Source organism: Rattus norvegicus, chromosome 1 (assembly GCF_036323735.1).
Source record: "Rattus norvegicus strain BN/NHsdMcwi chromosome 1, GRCr8, whole genome shotgun sequence".
NCBI classification, from domain to species: domain Eukaryota; kingdom Metazoa; phylum Chordata; class Mammalia; order Rodentia; family Muridae; genus Rattus; species Rattus norvegicus.
The window spans coordinates 120,806,668-120,821,795 of record NC_086019.1 but is presented as its reverse complement, the minus strand read 5'-3'; the positions used below and the strand labels follow the sequence as shown (position 1 = coordinate 120,821,795).

The 15,128-nt window shown below is 37.7% G+C and overlaps 1 long non-coding RNA gene across 1 annotated transcript in view; it reads left to right on the top strand.

The window, feature by feature from the left end:
- LOC134483413 (uncharacterized) overlaps positions 1–15,128 on the top strand; it is a 723,689-nt gene that overhangs the window by 695,540 nt on the left and 13,021 nt on the right. The window contains exons 54-55 of the long non-coding RNA XR_010060293.1: positions 5,884–6,026; positions 14,012–14,516. This is a non-coding gene — a long non-coding RNA (uncharacterized LOC134483413). The remainder of the gene's footprint in view (positions 1–5,883; positions 6,027–14,011; positions 14,517–15,128) is intronic.

The following is a 15,128-nucleotide window of genomic DNA, read 5'->3' as shown; positions in this document are numbered from 1 at the left end:
TCCTGAGTAAACTAACCCAGTCAGAAATTAACATAAATGGTGTGTACTCACTAGTAAATGGATATTAGCAAAAAAATCTCAGAATACCCACAATACAACTGAAAGACCATATGAAAGTCAAGAAGATGGAAGACCAATTTGTAGATGCTTCGCTTCCTCTAAGAAGGGGAAATAAAATAATAATAAAAGGTAGAGGGTGAGAGGGAATTGGCAGGAAAAGAGGAGTGGGAGGGAAAAGGGGGAGGCAGAATCCAGGTATGGGAGGAGACTGGATAGATGTACAGATGGTCAGGAAATTGAGCAGAAGTTTCTAGGAATGTAGCATGGTGAACTGTTGTAGCCAACAGAAAGTCCCAGATACCAGGAAAGCAAGGACCCGGTGGGGATGACATTAGCTGAAATACCTAAAAAACTCTAGAGAGAATCAGTAGAGACCATATCTGGAGATTAGGCACAGTCTGCAATTGAGACATAGGGCCACTAACCGATCTCACCAATATTAGCCTACAATTACACCTGTCTAAAGGAAAGGCAGAGATAAAAAGTGGAGCAGAGACTGAAGGAAAGGTCATCCACTGATTGCCCCACCTAGAGATCTACGCTGTAGGCATATACCAAATGCAGATACTATTGCTGAGGCATAGAAGTGCTTCCTGAGAGGAGCATGTTATAACTATCTGCTGAGAGTCTCTGTCAGAGCCTTACCAATACAGATGTGGATAATTGCAGCCAAACATCATACTGAGCACTGGGACCCAAAGGAAGTGTTGTGGAGGACCTGAAGAAGCTAATGGGTTTTGAAACCCCATCAGAAAAACCACAATATCATTGACCAAACACAGCAGAGCTCTCAAGGACTAAACCACCAACCAAAGAATATACATGGAGGGACCCATGGCTCCAGCTGCCTATGTAGCAGAGGATGGCCTTATCTGGCATCAATGGGAGGGGAGGCCTTTGGTCCTGTGAAGGCTCAGTGCTAGGGCAGTGAGTCTGGAGTTGAGGGCATGGGAAAATCATGTTCATGGAAACAGGACTCGGGAGGTTGAGAGGCAGGGGACTTTTAGGAGAACCAAGGAACGGAGAGGACATTCGAAATGTTCAATGTATAAAAATCTGTTTAAGTAATTTACTTAAGAAACTCATATAAATCCACATAAACAAACTCAAAGAAGAAAATTACAGGATCATCTCCTTAGATGCAGAAATAGCATTTGGCAAAATATAACACTCTCTCATGTTTAAAGTATTGGATAAATCAGGAATCCAAGGCCATACCTAAACAAAATAAAAACAATTTACTACAAACAAACAGCCAACACCAAATAAATGGAGAGACACCTGAAGGAATGACACTATAATGGGAGACAAGAGAATGATGCTCACTCTCCCGATATATAATAAATATGGTACTCAAAGTGCTAGCTAGAAAAATAAGGCAACAAAAAGAGATCAAGCAGATATAAAACTGCAAAGAAGAAATAAAGGTATCATTATATGCATATGATATGATAGTATATGTAATCAATCACAAACATTCTTCCAGAGAATTACTCCAACAGATAAACAAGTTCAGCAAAGTTGACAAATATAAAATTAACTCAAATAAATCAGTAGCCTTACTGTATACAAATGATAAATTGACTGAGAAAGAAATTAGGGAAATAATCTATAGATAGGACAAATTCTTCACTACCTCCACATATGATAGAGGGCTCATATCAAACATGTATTAAAAAACTCAAGAAACTAACCAAAAAAAGAAAAAAAGAAAAATATCCAAACAAAGAGTGGGTTATAGAAGTAAAAAGAGAATTCACCACAGAGGGATCTTGAATGATTGAGAAGCACCTAAAGAAATGTACAAAGTCCTTAGTGATCTGAGAAATGCAATGAAAATGACCATGAGTTTCCACTTTACATCAATGAGAATGACTAAGATAAAAGCCTCAGGAGAAAGTGCATGTTGTCAAGTATGTGGAGAAGGAGGAACACTCCCAACTGCTGGTATTGGAACCTGGTACAACCACACTGGTAATCAATCAGAGGTTCCTCAAAAAATTGGAAATAGGTCTAGCTGAAGAAGCAACAATAGCACTCTTTGGAATATACCCAAAAGAGGCCCCACCATGCTACAGGGGCACATGTTCCACATTTTTCACAGGAGCCAAGTTTTTGATAGTTATAGGATGGAAAACAGAACAGGTGTCCCATGAAAGAAGAATGAGTCCAGTAAACGTGGTTCCTTTACACAATGGAATACCACTCAGCTATTAAGAACGAGGACATCCTGAGTTTTGCAGGCAAAAGGATGGAACTAAAAAAAAATATCACCCTGAGTGAGGTAACTCAGACCCAAAAGTACATGCATGGTATGTTCTCACTTATAGGTTGATATTAGTTAAAGAAAAAATATGTAATAATCAAGATCCAGTTAACAGAATTCAGAAAGTTCAGCAAAGCAAAGGGCCCAAGTGTGGACACATCACTCCCATCTGGGAGTGGGAAGACAACAATAACAAGGTGGAGGTTTGATTGATCGGGGAGGGAAAGTGGACATGGGGCAGGCGAGGAAAAGGAGAAGATGATCTGGTATTGTGTGTGAGAAAGGACTGAAACCCTAAGTCCAACAGTAAGAACGGAAACAGGCAATTTCAAGGGGTCGAAGTTTGGGGATATCATCCAGAATATACCAAAGACCTCAAATGTAAGAAACTCTCAAGACTCAAAAGGAAGGACCTTAAACAAAATGCCCTACAATGCGCAGAGGAACTGGTAGAGACCACCTCACACAAAAAGACAAGGCATCCAGTGATGGATGGGGTTCCTATCCCACTGTCAAAACTCTGACCCTTAATTATTTTATTCTAAAAGAACTGCAGGGATGGAAATGGAGAGGAATCTGAGGGGAAAAAAAAGATCGAGAAAGAGGCCCAAAGTGGGATCCGGTTCAAGGGGAAGCCCAAAGGCCTGACACTAGTACTGATGCTGGGGTGTGCTTACAAACAGGAGCCTAGCATGACTGCCCTCTGAAAGGCCCATCAAGCAGCTGAGAAAGTCAGATGCAGGTACTTATACCCAACCAATGGACAGAAGCTAATGATTCCTGTCATTTAATTTGGGAAAAGCTGGAAAAAGCTGAGGATGAGGAGGACCACCCTGTAGAGGGTCTAGTAGTCTCAATTAACCTGGACCCCCGAGATCTCTCAAACACCAGAACACCAGACAGCATACAGCAGCTGACAGGAGGCCATTAATTAATTAATTAATTTAGGTGTAAAAGTTTAAAATGTATTTTGATGTTTTGAATAATTTAGACAAATCTCACAAAAAATTAACTATGCTCTAATCTTCCAGAGAAATTATTCAATTAACATCTCCTATATGTCTGCTTGTTATGATCTGTGAAGGCACTCACACTGGTGCTGAAGATTCACTCTTCTTCCTTCTTCAATCCCTGCAGACATTTGCTCCTTAGACATATATTCAAACACTAATACAAAGTCCCAACCACTAAAATATTCTATTTAAATATCTATCTTTGCAATCAGCACAATTAAAAAGAAATCAGGTCTACTTGAAAAATTCTGGCCAGCAAATCTGACGACTAGTCGGACATCTTGTTATACCATAAATTCAGACATTGGGTAATATCACAAATATATCTATTTTGGAGTTTAAAACTAAGATTATGTAACAAAAGAATTAATGACTAATCATAACCTCTTGGTATAGCACTCTTTGTAATATTGTCTCAGGAAATGAAGCCTGGTTGGTCTTTGAAAACACCAATGATGTTCACTTAAGATGCTAGAAAATGCAGTGAAGAAGGTCCAAGTGATATTTCCTGACAAACAATCCTTGTTTATATACTAAAATAGATGCAATTTCCTGTAAACTCATGTGTATGAGGTACGCAGTTTTTACTCATGAGAAATTTTTACTATTCTCAATAAAAATGACTTGTTTTTCCCAATTCTTGTTAAGAGAAGGCTAGGGAACAGTTATAAAGCTAGGCTTTGAAATTTGAGGAATAGGCTTAGGACCTGATTTAAATTGTTCTGTCTAGTACCACTGTAGCATTTTCCCATTCCTTTCTCCTCAAGGAAAGAACTTTATCAAAAGTATCTTTCTACTTAATTATCAGATACACATTGTTCATTTAATTTCTGTCCTCTATACCAATCTTACCACCTCCTATCTCTCCATCCTTCATACTGAGTTTGCCAATACAGTATTAGTGACTAGATATCTTGAACATTAAATCTGCCTAAATCCACAGGAACACTTCTCAGACAAGGCCCCAGCTTAAGCAGTTGTGTACCCTGCAATTGCCCTGAAACCATGTTTGTAATACCTCTTGCTTTGGGACTTTTAGTTTGAATACCATTTTCCTTCCAGAGTTCTTGAGCAAAACTTACTTTTGCTGTACCTTTGTTACAAGAATATTTCCTCAATCCATCCTTACCATTAGTTTTGAAACAATAAGGTTCACTGTCCTCTGCAATATTCTCTTTTCTTCAGACACTCGAGGTCTTTTTGAAAAGTCTGTACTTGTCTAAATCTGTACAAATAAGGGATTCTTCCTCTGAGCAGACTATTGGTTTGTAGGAGTTGGGAAACTGGGACCTAAAAGGGAAAACTGGTGACCAGCAGTGTAAATCACTTGGTATTTGTAGACATTGTGAGTAATGTCTTCTCAGTTAGTCTATTTTCTCAATTTCCACTATTGGCTACCATTTTTGGTATGCACTGATTCTTCAGATTTATCTTGCTTTATCTATCTATCTGTCTGTCTATCTATCTATCTATCTATCTTTCTATCATCTATCTATCATCTATCTATCTATCTATCTATCTATCTATCTATCAATCTATCTCTATTACCTCCACCTTCTTTGTCTCTGTCTTTCTCTCCTTATTTTTTTATTATACTAAATATATAATCCAAGATCAAGAAAAGTACAATGTATTTTTCATTCAGTATTTTATCTAGTATCCTTGGAGGGTTATTCCCTCATGAACTAAACCTTGCTTCCCAAATGTACTGGAAGAAATTACCATTCAGTAATTTCAATACCAGAGTTACTAAAGAGAAGGAAATGCTTGTGTGGCTGGATAATAAATGCTGACCATTTTGGTCTAAACGTTCAATCAGATGTGAAGTCTCTGAGAAGTGATGCCTCAAGGTGAAGGTGCAGAAACTGTGCTCCAAAAATGATGAGGTCATAAGTCTATCGCCTACCCATATTGCTAGTTATGCAGGCATGGAGATGCCATTGACAACAGCTCTGGCTTGTCACTTTGTGGCAGGGATTGATTTCTGAAAACATGACAGAAGAGACTAATGGTTCAAGTGCAACTCAATGGCTGCAAGGTTCCCCAGTATGGGGCGTGTGCAGATAGCATAGGATGATAGACAAGATCAGCAGCACCAATGGGTTGGAGACAGCTCTAGCCCGAATGTCCAACTGTATACGTGCTACAGAGGAAGAGCTAGAGAAGGTATGGAGATCTTTAACAGATGCCAGAAAAAAGTAAGTGGATCACAATTATTAAGATATTGAGTTATTAACACGATTGAAGTTTCATTTTGCTTTGTTCACATTGTTGCTTGATTCTTCTCTTGAAGTAATAAAGTAGTTTAAAACTTTTATTTTGATTTTACAAGACCATATTTTCCAAATGAGACTTTGGACTCTTATAGAAAATGTGGACTGTAAAAACTTACTGGATTCTTTAAGGCACTGCATTTGTAAACTGTTTGAAAAGGCAAGTCTGTGGGACTCTGCAAGTGCCAGGAAGACATGTTTGATATTCAGTATTTGGTAAAGTACTTGCCTAACTAAACAAATTTAAGCTTGAACTTCATCACAAATGCAGGGTGGATTGTACACACAAGGAAAAACACCACCCAGGAGATAGAGGCAGAAAAATATGAATCTCAAGACCATCCTATGGATTTCTCTGGACAGTCTGAATCCATATCAGAGGAAAGGTGATATATGTCTGTGCTGTTGTATGCTGTAAGTATTTAATTGCTTTTCATTTTATAGCAGTTACATTGAATATATTGAGTTGAGGTCCAGAAAATACTTTCAACTTTTAAGCAATATCCATTCTATGAAAGATGATAGGGTCTTTTAAAATTGTATAATATATGATAGTATTGTGATTTGGTGGTAAGAGTGTGATGACAAGATTCAGAACACAGTGGTTTGAGTGAGATGCCCAATATTACTTTCAAATTTTCAAATACCTGACTCCATGTCTATGGCTGTTTGGGGAAGATTAGGAGATACAACATTGCTGTGCAAAAAATATCCCTGGAGATAGCATTCTATCATTCAAATATCCCATGATGTTTCAAATAGCCCTCTTTTCTTCTTGGCTTGCCATCCAAGATACAGAAAGTTGAGAAAAAAATCTTTTCCTATTATAATTTTAATATTATTAATATATTTTGTTGTTGTTACTAAAGGATTCCAAAACATAATCCTGGCTATAGTTAAAAACAATACTGACTCCCTGTCTATGCCTCTCAGGTATTACATCTAAAGGCATATACCAAATAGACTGGACTTTCTGCACAAAAAATTTATTTTTAAAAGTAATTAAGAATCAAAATTAAACGTACATTTTAAAATGAAATTAAAAACATTCCTGGTAATTTGTCTCACATCTTTCATCATGTCATCCTAGAGATAGAAGCAAAAGGATTATTAAAGTTTAAAGACAGCCCAGGCATGAGACATTATCTCTCAACTTTCAAATATAAAAAAAAAAGTTATAAACAAATGAAGAAATTAAGTAATGTGGAAGAAGGAGGAAGAAGAGAGGACTGTAATAAGCAGAGGTAAAGAAAAGCTCAAGAAACATGAGTAAAATGTTCATCGTATGTAAACTAAAATTCTATGCTATGGAAAGGGGGGGTTTTGGGAAAATCAAGCATGTGCAAATGAAACTTTTGTCCAGAAAAATTACAAAAACATTACCTACACAATCCTTTATATTCCTAGATAGTGAACCCTGTATCTTTTGGGTTACTTTAAAAATCTATTAATTCCACCACACTACTACAACTTTTCTAGCTGCCCATGTTAAATGCCCATTTAATTATGCCTGTATAATTCCTCTTTGTTACACAGATTTTGTAAGCAGTACAGAGAACTTTTTGTAAGTTGCCCAAATAACAATATCAATGCTAGAAATTATACTCAAATCAGAGATTATGAAGGCATAGTTTTCATCTGTTGAACATCATAGCATAGATTATTGCACACATCTCATACATTCATTTATTCTTAGATACTATTGAGATGGTTATTCTCTCTTTAAATTTGATGTGATCGAGAATCACCTGAAAGGCAAACTCTCTGTCATCCTTGTGCACATTTAATTTAATTAGCTAATGCAGGTAGGAGAACCTGTCCCCCGGGGTAGGACCTGGTTCAAGAGACTTAGCACTGGCCTCTTCAGTAAAAATTTGGCTCTGTATGTCCCAGAAAGGACTCTGCCACTCAAATTAAGAAATTGATAATTGTACATATTCACAATTATTAATTACTTGTATGATTAATAATACAATATATTTTAAGACACACGGATTTCTTCAGGTATTTCCAGTGACCTAATCTTACTTTGCTGCACAGTATATGGATAGATCTAAAGAATTAAATATTTGTTTTCTTGTTTGGGTAACCCTATATAATTCTTGCCTTTTGTAGCTATTGTATAAAATATGGAAGATGAGAGAACTATAATATGATACCTTAACCTTAAAGTCCTAGGTGGCAGATATACATGGAAATCTGTATGATTAAGCCAACCCATTCTATGCAATTCTATTCTTCTTGGCATGAGAAAGCTACTGATACAAATATAGACGTTAAAATAATAAATCAATCTTTCTTACTGAATACTCGCTGCCAGTCATACTATGACAATATTATCAAATACAACAAAACAACACTGACGTTTCACTGACATTGTTCCTAATAAAAATCAATATTTGAAAGGAATCCTTAAAATTCAAAAAGACAGAAGTATGTTTTCAGCCATCTTTAAACTTCTCCAGCATTGGTAGAAGATTCTTAGGGACTGATCTGTCATAGCACAGCCTGTTTCAGGGTGGTCACCTCCATCTCTCATTTTGGCTTGAATTAATATATTACAATAGTTATCTGCTCAGTCCTACATTGAAGCAACTTGAGCCACACAAGAATAGATTCTGAAGGTTCTTCCATAGGATAGAAAGCAGAGTAATTCCATATGCATTCAAAGCCACCTTATTATTTTTGAAGATTTTTGCACATTGTGCAAATTCAAAGCACATGTACTATTTTCTAATGCATTTCTCTTACCAGTGTAGACTCTGATTCACAGGAAAAGATATTGCTAAGTCCATATCATATTTACATTTACTGGAAAATAATTCAGTGTATGAACATTTAAAATCAAGAACCTTTCTATATTTTTGGTGTACTCTCATTGGCAAAATAAGCATGCATCTAAATCACCCAGGCTTAAAGGTGCATAGAAGATCCTATGTGATGTTTCTACTTGTAAAATCAAGTATTACCCTGTAAGAGGATATCCCAGAACTCATGTCAGGATTCTAAAAACTACATGGGACTGCAGATCTGGAGCCATAGACAGCCTTTGACACGTACATACTTCTATGCATTTCCCCCCCACAACACAACCCCCCACACACAAACAAAGAGAGAAGTGGGACAGAGAGAAAGAGACAGAAACAGAGAGAGAGCATGAGAGAGAGCGAGAGCGAGAGCGAGAGCAAGAGAGAGAGAGAGAGAGAGAGAGAGAGAGAGAGAGAGAGAGAGAGAGAGAGAGAGAAGGGAACAGAGACTGATAGAGGGAGACAGAGAAAAATATGTACACATGACCAAAATTAATAAAATCTAGCTAACCATGGTGACAAATGACTTTACATCTAGAAACAGAGAAATTATAAACTTTCAGTGAACATGTTTTTATTGTGACAGTGTTATGGCAAGGCACATTTTATGTTAAGCAACTCTCTGGGGTTCCACCAGCCAATTTTATCTCATGTCACTCCCTGTAAGAAAAGTTCCCAATAACCTTGATTCAGTGAGCCTCACGCCAAAATGTACACTCATAATCACCTAGTTGTATGATATTACTAACTGGATATTTTTTTGCTTTGGCAACTTTCTTATGCAGATAGCCAAAGATGTTTTGGATTGCCTTAGTCACTTGACAGAACAGAAAATTTGTCTTCCTTGCATAGGTATTCAATGTGTTTGTATGAATTTCTCCTTTAAATGTCCTTTCCCAAACCCTCCCTTTAAAACAATCTCAAATCGACATGGGGATTATTCATACTATTAGGAACTAATCAATAAATATTTTATCATAATTGAACTGAAACTATATTCATTTCCCAGGGGTCACAAATACCATAACAACTGCATACACATAACACAACTAGAAAAACAAAACTAGAAGAACTCCTGGTTTGCTGAGGTAATCTATTGATGTATTTTATGATTCTAATGAACTCACTGCCATCAAAAAAGTACTTCTTGGGGATTTAGCTCAGTGGTAGAGCGCTTGCCTAGGAAGCGCAAGGCCCTGGGTTCGGTCCCCAGCCCTGAAAAATAGAACCAAAAAAAAAAAAGTACTTCTTATAAAGAAGAAATTGAAAAATTAATTTTCTTAATAAGAAGATACTCATTTTGAATCTTACCCTAAAAAAATTCAATTTTGGCAGTACATGCATTTTAAACTTAACTTCAGGTGACAAAATTATAAGAAATTTAAGTACTAAGAGGTGGATGTTCACATTGGACTGAGAACAGGGTCCAGAATAGAGAAGCCAGAAAAGGGACGGAGGTAGTTGAGGGGGTTTGCAACCCTATATGAATAACAACAATATCAACAAGGCAGACACCCCACACTCCCAGGGACTAAACCTCCAACTAAATGGAGCAAACTATGTGTACAGCCTCATATATACCAGAAGATAGGGCTTGTTGGGCACCAATGGGAAGTGAGGACCTTGTTCCTGTGAAGGCTTGATGCCACACTATAGGGGAATGACAGGCAGGAGAGAGTGAGTCGGTGGGTGAGGAAGCTCCCTTGTGGAGTCAGGGGGTGAGGAATGGGTTAAGGGGTCTGGAGGGATAATAAGGAAAGGGGATAAAATTTGAAATGTCAGTACAGAAAATATCCATTAAAAAAGATTAAGAAAAAAATAATGTAATGAGGTCATGTAATCCCATTACTTTTTGCCATTAATAGTAATATATTAAGAAATAACCGAATTGATTTCTGAATCCTTACAGTTAATTGTGAATACCTTGGAACTCTGTAAAAGTAGCAGTATTCAACTATTAAACTCTCTCTCCAATCCCTTAACTTTTATTTTCTTGATTCTTTGTAAAAATACAACATGATTGGAAATATGCATTGGGACAAAAGGACATATCTTGGAGTTTTGTTTGGTTTTGTTTTTTATTTGTTCAGTTTACATGCCTCTCAATGCTCTCCTCCTGCTCACTCCTCCCACAATCCTTCGCATCATCACCCTTTATATCATCTGAGAGGGTGGGGGACCAATGGGCATCCTCCATCCTGGCATGTTAAGTCTCTGTGAGGCTAGGGCCATCCACTCCATTGGGGCCCAACAAAGCACCCAAGCTTCAAGAACGCATCTCAAATGCAAACAACAGCATTTGGGATAGACCCCTTTATACTTGTTCAGTACCAATATAAAAACCAAGCTTCACATTTGCTATAAAAGTTAAGGGAGGTCTAGGTTCAGCTGGCATATGCTTTTTGGTTGGTAATTCAGTGTCTGAGAGCCCACCAGGGTCTTAACTCTATCCGCCTTCCTGTGGAATTCTCATCCCCTTTGGGGTCCACAATCATTTCTCCAGTTCTTCCATAAGAGTTCTCAAGCTCCATTCACTATTTGGTGGGTGTCTGTATCTCTCTGAGTCAGTAGAGATGCTCAGAAGAAAACATCCTCCTGTCTGCAAACATTACAGAGTATCAATATTGTTAGGGATCGGTACTTCAACCATCAGATGGGGCTCAAGTTGGTCAGGTTATTTGTTGGTCAGTCCCTCTGACTCTGCCCCATTCCTTGTGCCTACGTTTTTTGTACACAGGATAAATATTAGCTTGAACATTTTGAGAATTGTTTGGTGTCTCTATAACTTTTCTGGGGTTACTGTCTGGCTACAGGAGGTGGCCTCTAAAGGTTCCATATCCCCAGTGCTGAGAGTAGTAGCTAAGGTAACCTCTATTGATTCTTCAGATACTATTTTATCCCAAGTCTCTGTCTCATTATGGAGATACCCCACCCCCACTTCCCCAACACTTTCCTTTGCATATTTTCATTCATTTTCATGACAATGTAGCAATCTCTCATGACCATGTAGCATCTCATGACCACCCCTGAAGTTCCCCATTCTACTCATTGTCACCTCTCCCTACTATATCCCTCCATCCATATGCCTCATAAGACTATTTCACCCCTTATAAATGAGATCCAAGCAAACTTGTTTGGATCTTCTTTCTTTTTAACTTCTTTGAGTCTGTGGAGGGTAGCATAGATAACCTCAGTTGTAGGTCTAGTATCTCCTTATAAGATTGTATATAACCCGCATGTCCATTTGAGACTAGGTTACATCACTCATGGTGATATTCTCAAGTTCCATCCATTTGCACTTAAAGTTCATAATGTCTTTGTTTAAGAATTGCCAGGGTGGGAGAATACCCAGAGCATCCCCCACTCACTCAGAGGAGAAGGGATTTCGAGGAAAGATTGTAAGAGGAAGTGACAAGGATGGGAGAATTGAGCCCGATGCAAAGTAAATACATTAAAAAAACAAATTAAAATGTATAGAAGTTTTTGATTATGTAACATAATTGATTTCTTTGTGTACCACTGATATATAATGTACTTTATCTTATTAATCCTATTATTCCTTTTTATGACCTACATATGCTTCTGTTCCCTTTTTTCCTTTTTCTCCTTCCTGCTTCCCTCACTCTATCCCTTCTTTTGTCTTCCTTTCTCCTAACTACTTCCCCCTCCTTTTCTTCTCTTTATTATTTTCTTCATCCATCATTCTCTCATTAGTTCTTTTACTTTATTATTTTAAGTATACATGTAATAATTTGCAACTGATTTTCTGTAGAAATTTCTTGTTCAGCGATCAGTGGTAAGAGCATAGGTTATAACTAGTCGAAGTGCTGAGCATCAGGACTACTGAAAGCTCATATGAACATGAGAATACTATATCACTCCTCCAAGAATATCATGAAGGAGGTAATATTTGGTATATAATACGTGCCAAAAAGTAAGTGTGATAGGTTTGAACATCTTTCAAACATAACATCTCCATTATACCATTGGTCTCACAAAACATGTCATTACTGGCACAAAACCTGTGCAGGTTTGGACCTGTTAACCTCCAGTCATGGGAAGCAGAGGAGGGATCATGAACACCATAGTAGAACCTAGATATAGTTATGGGAGCTAGGAGAAGTGGTTCAATAAGCCTCTAAGCAATTAATGTCAAATAGAGAAACATTATTAACATTCATTCAAGACCTTACTAGGCTGCGTGCTCTTGCTCTTGTATAGCCTGTACTAACATTGAATTTATGATCCTTCTGCTTTATCCTCTTGAGTTCTAAAATTACTAATGTGTTCGATCATATCTAAATATATTTTAGTTTTACCTACTAAAAGTGCCTTCAAATATCAAAAATACTGTACGAATCATAATGGTATGTAATATGTGAAGAATTCTTCGACACACACACAAACACACAACACACACACACAAACATACATGCATGCATAGCATCAACAACAAAAACGTTCTCTCTGATCTTCTTACTATTGTAGTATACGATTACCAAAGGTAAAAATAAAGTCATATGCAACTTATTAAATGATATATGAAACAGAAGTAGCTGTGAATTATATATGAAATTAATCTTTAAACAAAGGATAATTTATATCAGAATACAAATAGTAGCCTTACACATATCATTCTAGTGATTTGTAAGATTGCAAACACTCTGAAAGTAATTTTCACCTTGCTTATTTCTATATTTATTTTTCATACATTAGTTTATGTAGTGGGTTTGGCCTATTGCTGCTCATTATATGTTAATTTGGGTCCCCAAAATTTTTTGTATGAAAATCCCACGTCTGACCTTAACAGAAGGACCCTGCTCCTAGTTGGTTCTTATTGGTAAATAAAGTTGCAGGGAGCCAATGAGTGGGAAATGCAGACAGAAGCCTGATTTATAGGATGCAGGAATCACAGGGAAAGAGGAATGAGGAGATAGAGGGAGTTTTCCCATGCAAGGAGAAAGACAGACTCCATGCCTGAGAAGGTACAGGACTAGAGAGCATAGCTGCCATGTTAGAGCCAGAAAAAAGACACCACAAGAGGGCTGCCAGACTGGGTCCAAAGTATCAATGGTGAAATATAGATTTGAGTATGTAATAATTTGAGAATATCTGAAGGAGGTGAATTAGCCCCATAAAGGTTAGGAAGTGACTGAGCCATTGAGCTGTGAGCTGTTCTTGGCGTATCAATACATAAAGGCTCTCTTTCTCTCTCTCTCTCTCTCTCTCTCTCTCTCTCTCTCTCTCTCTCTCTCTCTCTCTCTCTCTCTCTGTGTGTGTGTGTGTGTGTGGGTGTGTGTGTGTGCGCGCACGCGCGTGCTTCATTTGGAAAACAGAACATTAGGATGGGTAGCAAGGAACGTGTGGCTGGCACCAAGATTTTTTTTAATTGGGTACTTCACCAGTCTATATGCTGTGAATTCATCTCAAAAACCTGGGGGCTGGAATCACAACAATTTTCTTGTATAGTGTATTAAAATCATCAGTCTCTCTCTCTCTCTTTAAAAGCATCTTGGATTTTATCTTTAAAAATTAGATTTGACAAGGTTGCATTATTGTAATGTTTTGATACTTTTCTTTATTTTTTCCCAGTTTCCTGCCACAAGTCACCGATGGCATCCCCTCTCCTCCCTGCTTCTGTGAGCATGCTTGAACATCCACCAGATCAATCCTGCCTCACCACCCTAGCATTCCCCTATGCTAGTGCATTGATCCTTCACTAAACTAAGGGCCTCCCCTCCCACTGATGCTACCTAAGGCCATCCTCTGATACATTTGCGGCTTGGTGCTCTGGGTCCTTCACTGTGTACTGTTTGGTTCGTGTTTAGTCCCTGGGAGCTCTAGGAGGTCTGGTTAGCTGCTATCGTGGTTTTTCCTATGGTGTTGCAAACCTCTTCAGATCCTTCAGTCCTTCCCCTAAATCCTCCATTGGGTCCCAGTGCTCAGTCCAACTGTTGGCTGAAAGCGTCCGCATCGGTATTGGTCAAACTCTGGCAGAGGCTCTCCTGAGACAGCTATATCAGGCTCTTGTCAGCAAGCACTTATTGGCATCAGTGATAGTGTCGGCTTGGTGGCAGCACATGGGAAGTAGCCCTAGGTAAATGGTGTTTGTTTAAAATTTAATGGGTTTACAGTTTACAAATAATCACAAAATGTTTTTTAATTTGATGTAAAAGTTTTATCTGAGTACTTCATAATTTATTGGGAGTATATTTATGGCTGGAAAATAAGTAAAAGAATAGTGCATGGAAAATTGATAAGTACTATGGAGTCTTTGGCTATAGAAAATGGCTTAGGGATAAGAAACATACTCAGAAGGCCTTGTAGGGAATCAATGGGAAAAAAGGCACTCAGTCTTAGATGCCCCAGTGTAGGGGAAAGTCTGGGTTGGGAGTTGGGAGGGAGTGGATGGGTGGGTGAGGGAGCACCCTCATAGAAGCAGGGATGGATTAAGAGGATAACATTTAAAATGTAATAAAAACGATATCCAATAAAAGAAAAAAAAAAGAAACACATACTCAGTTGTAGAAGCTGGTGGGTGATAATTAAACACTAATTTAAAAGAATGAATATCATAGTTAGAACATATTTTTATTTGTATGTTGCCTTTTAACTAAAAATTATTTTGTTAAATATGAAAAAGTACAAATATCATGAAACATTATAATGCTGAGTTGAATTTTATTTAAAGAGAACCTCATAGGAAGAA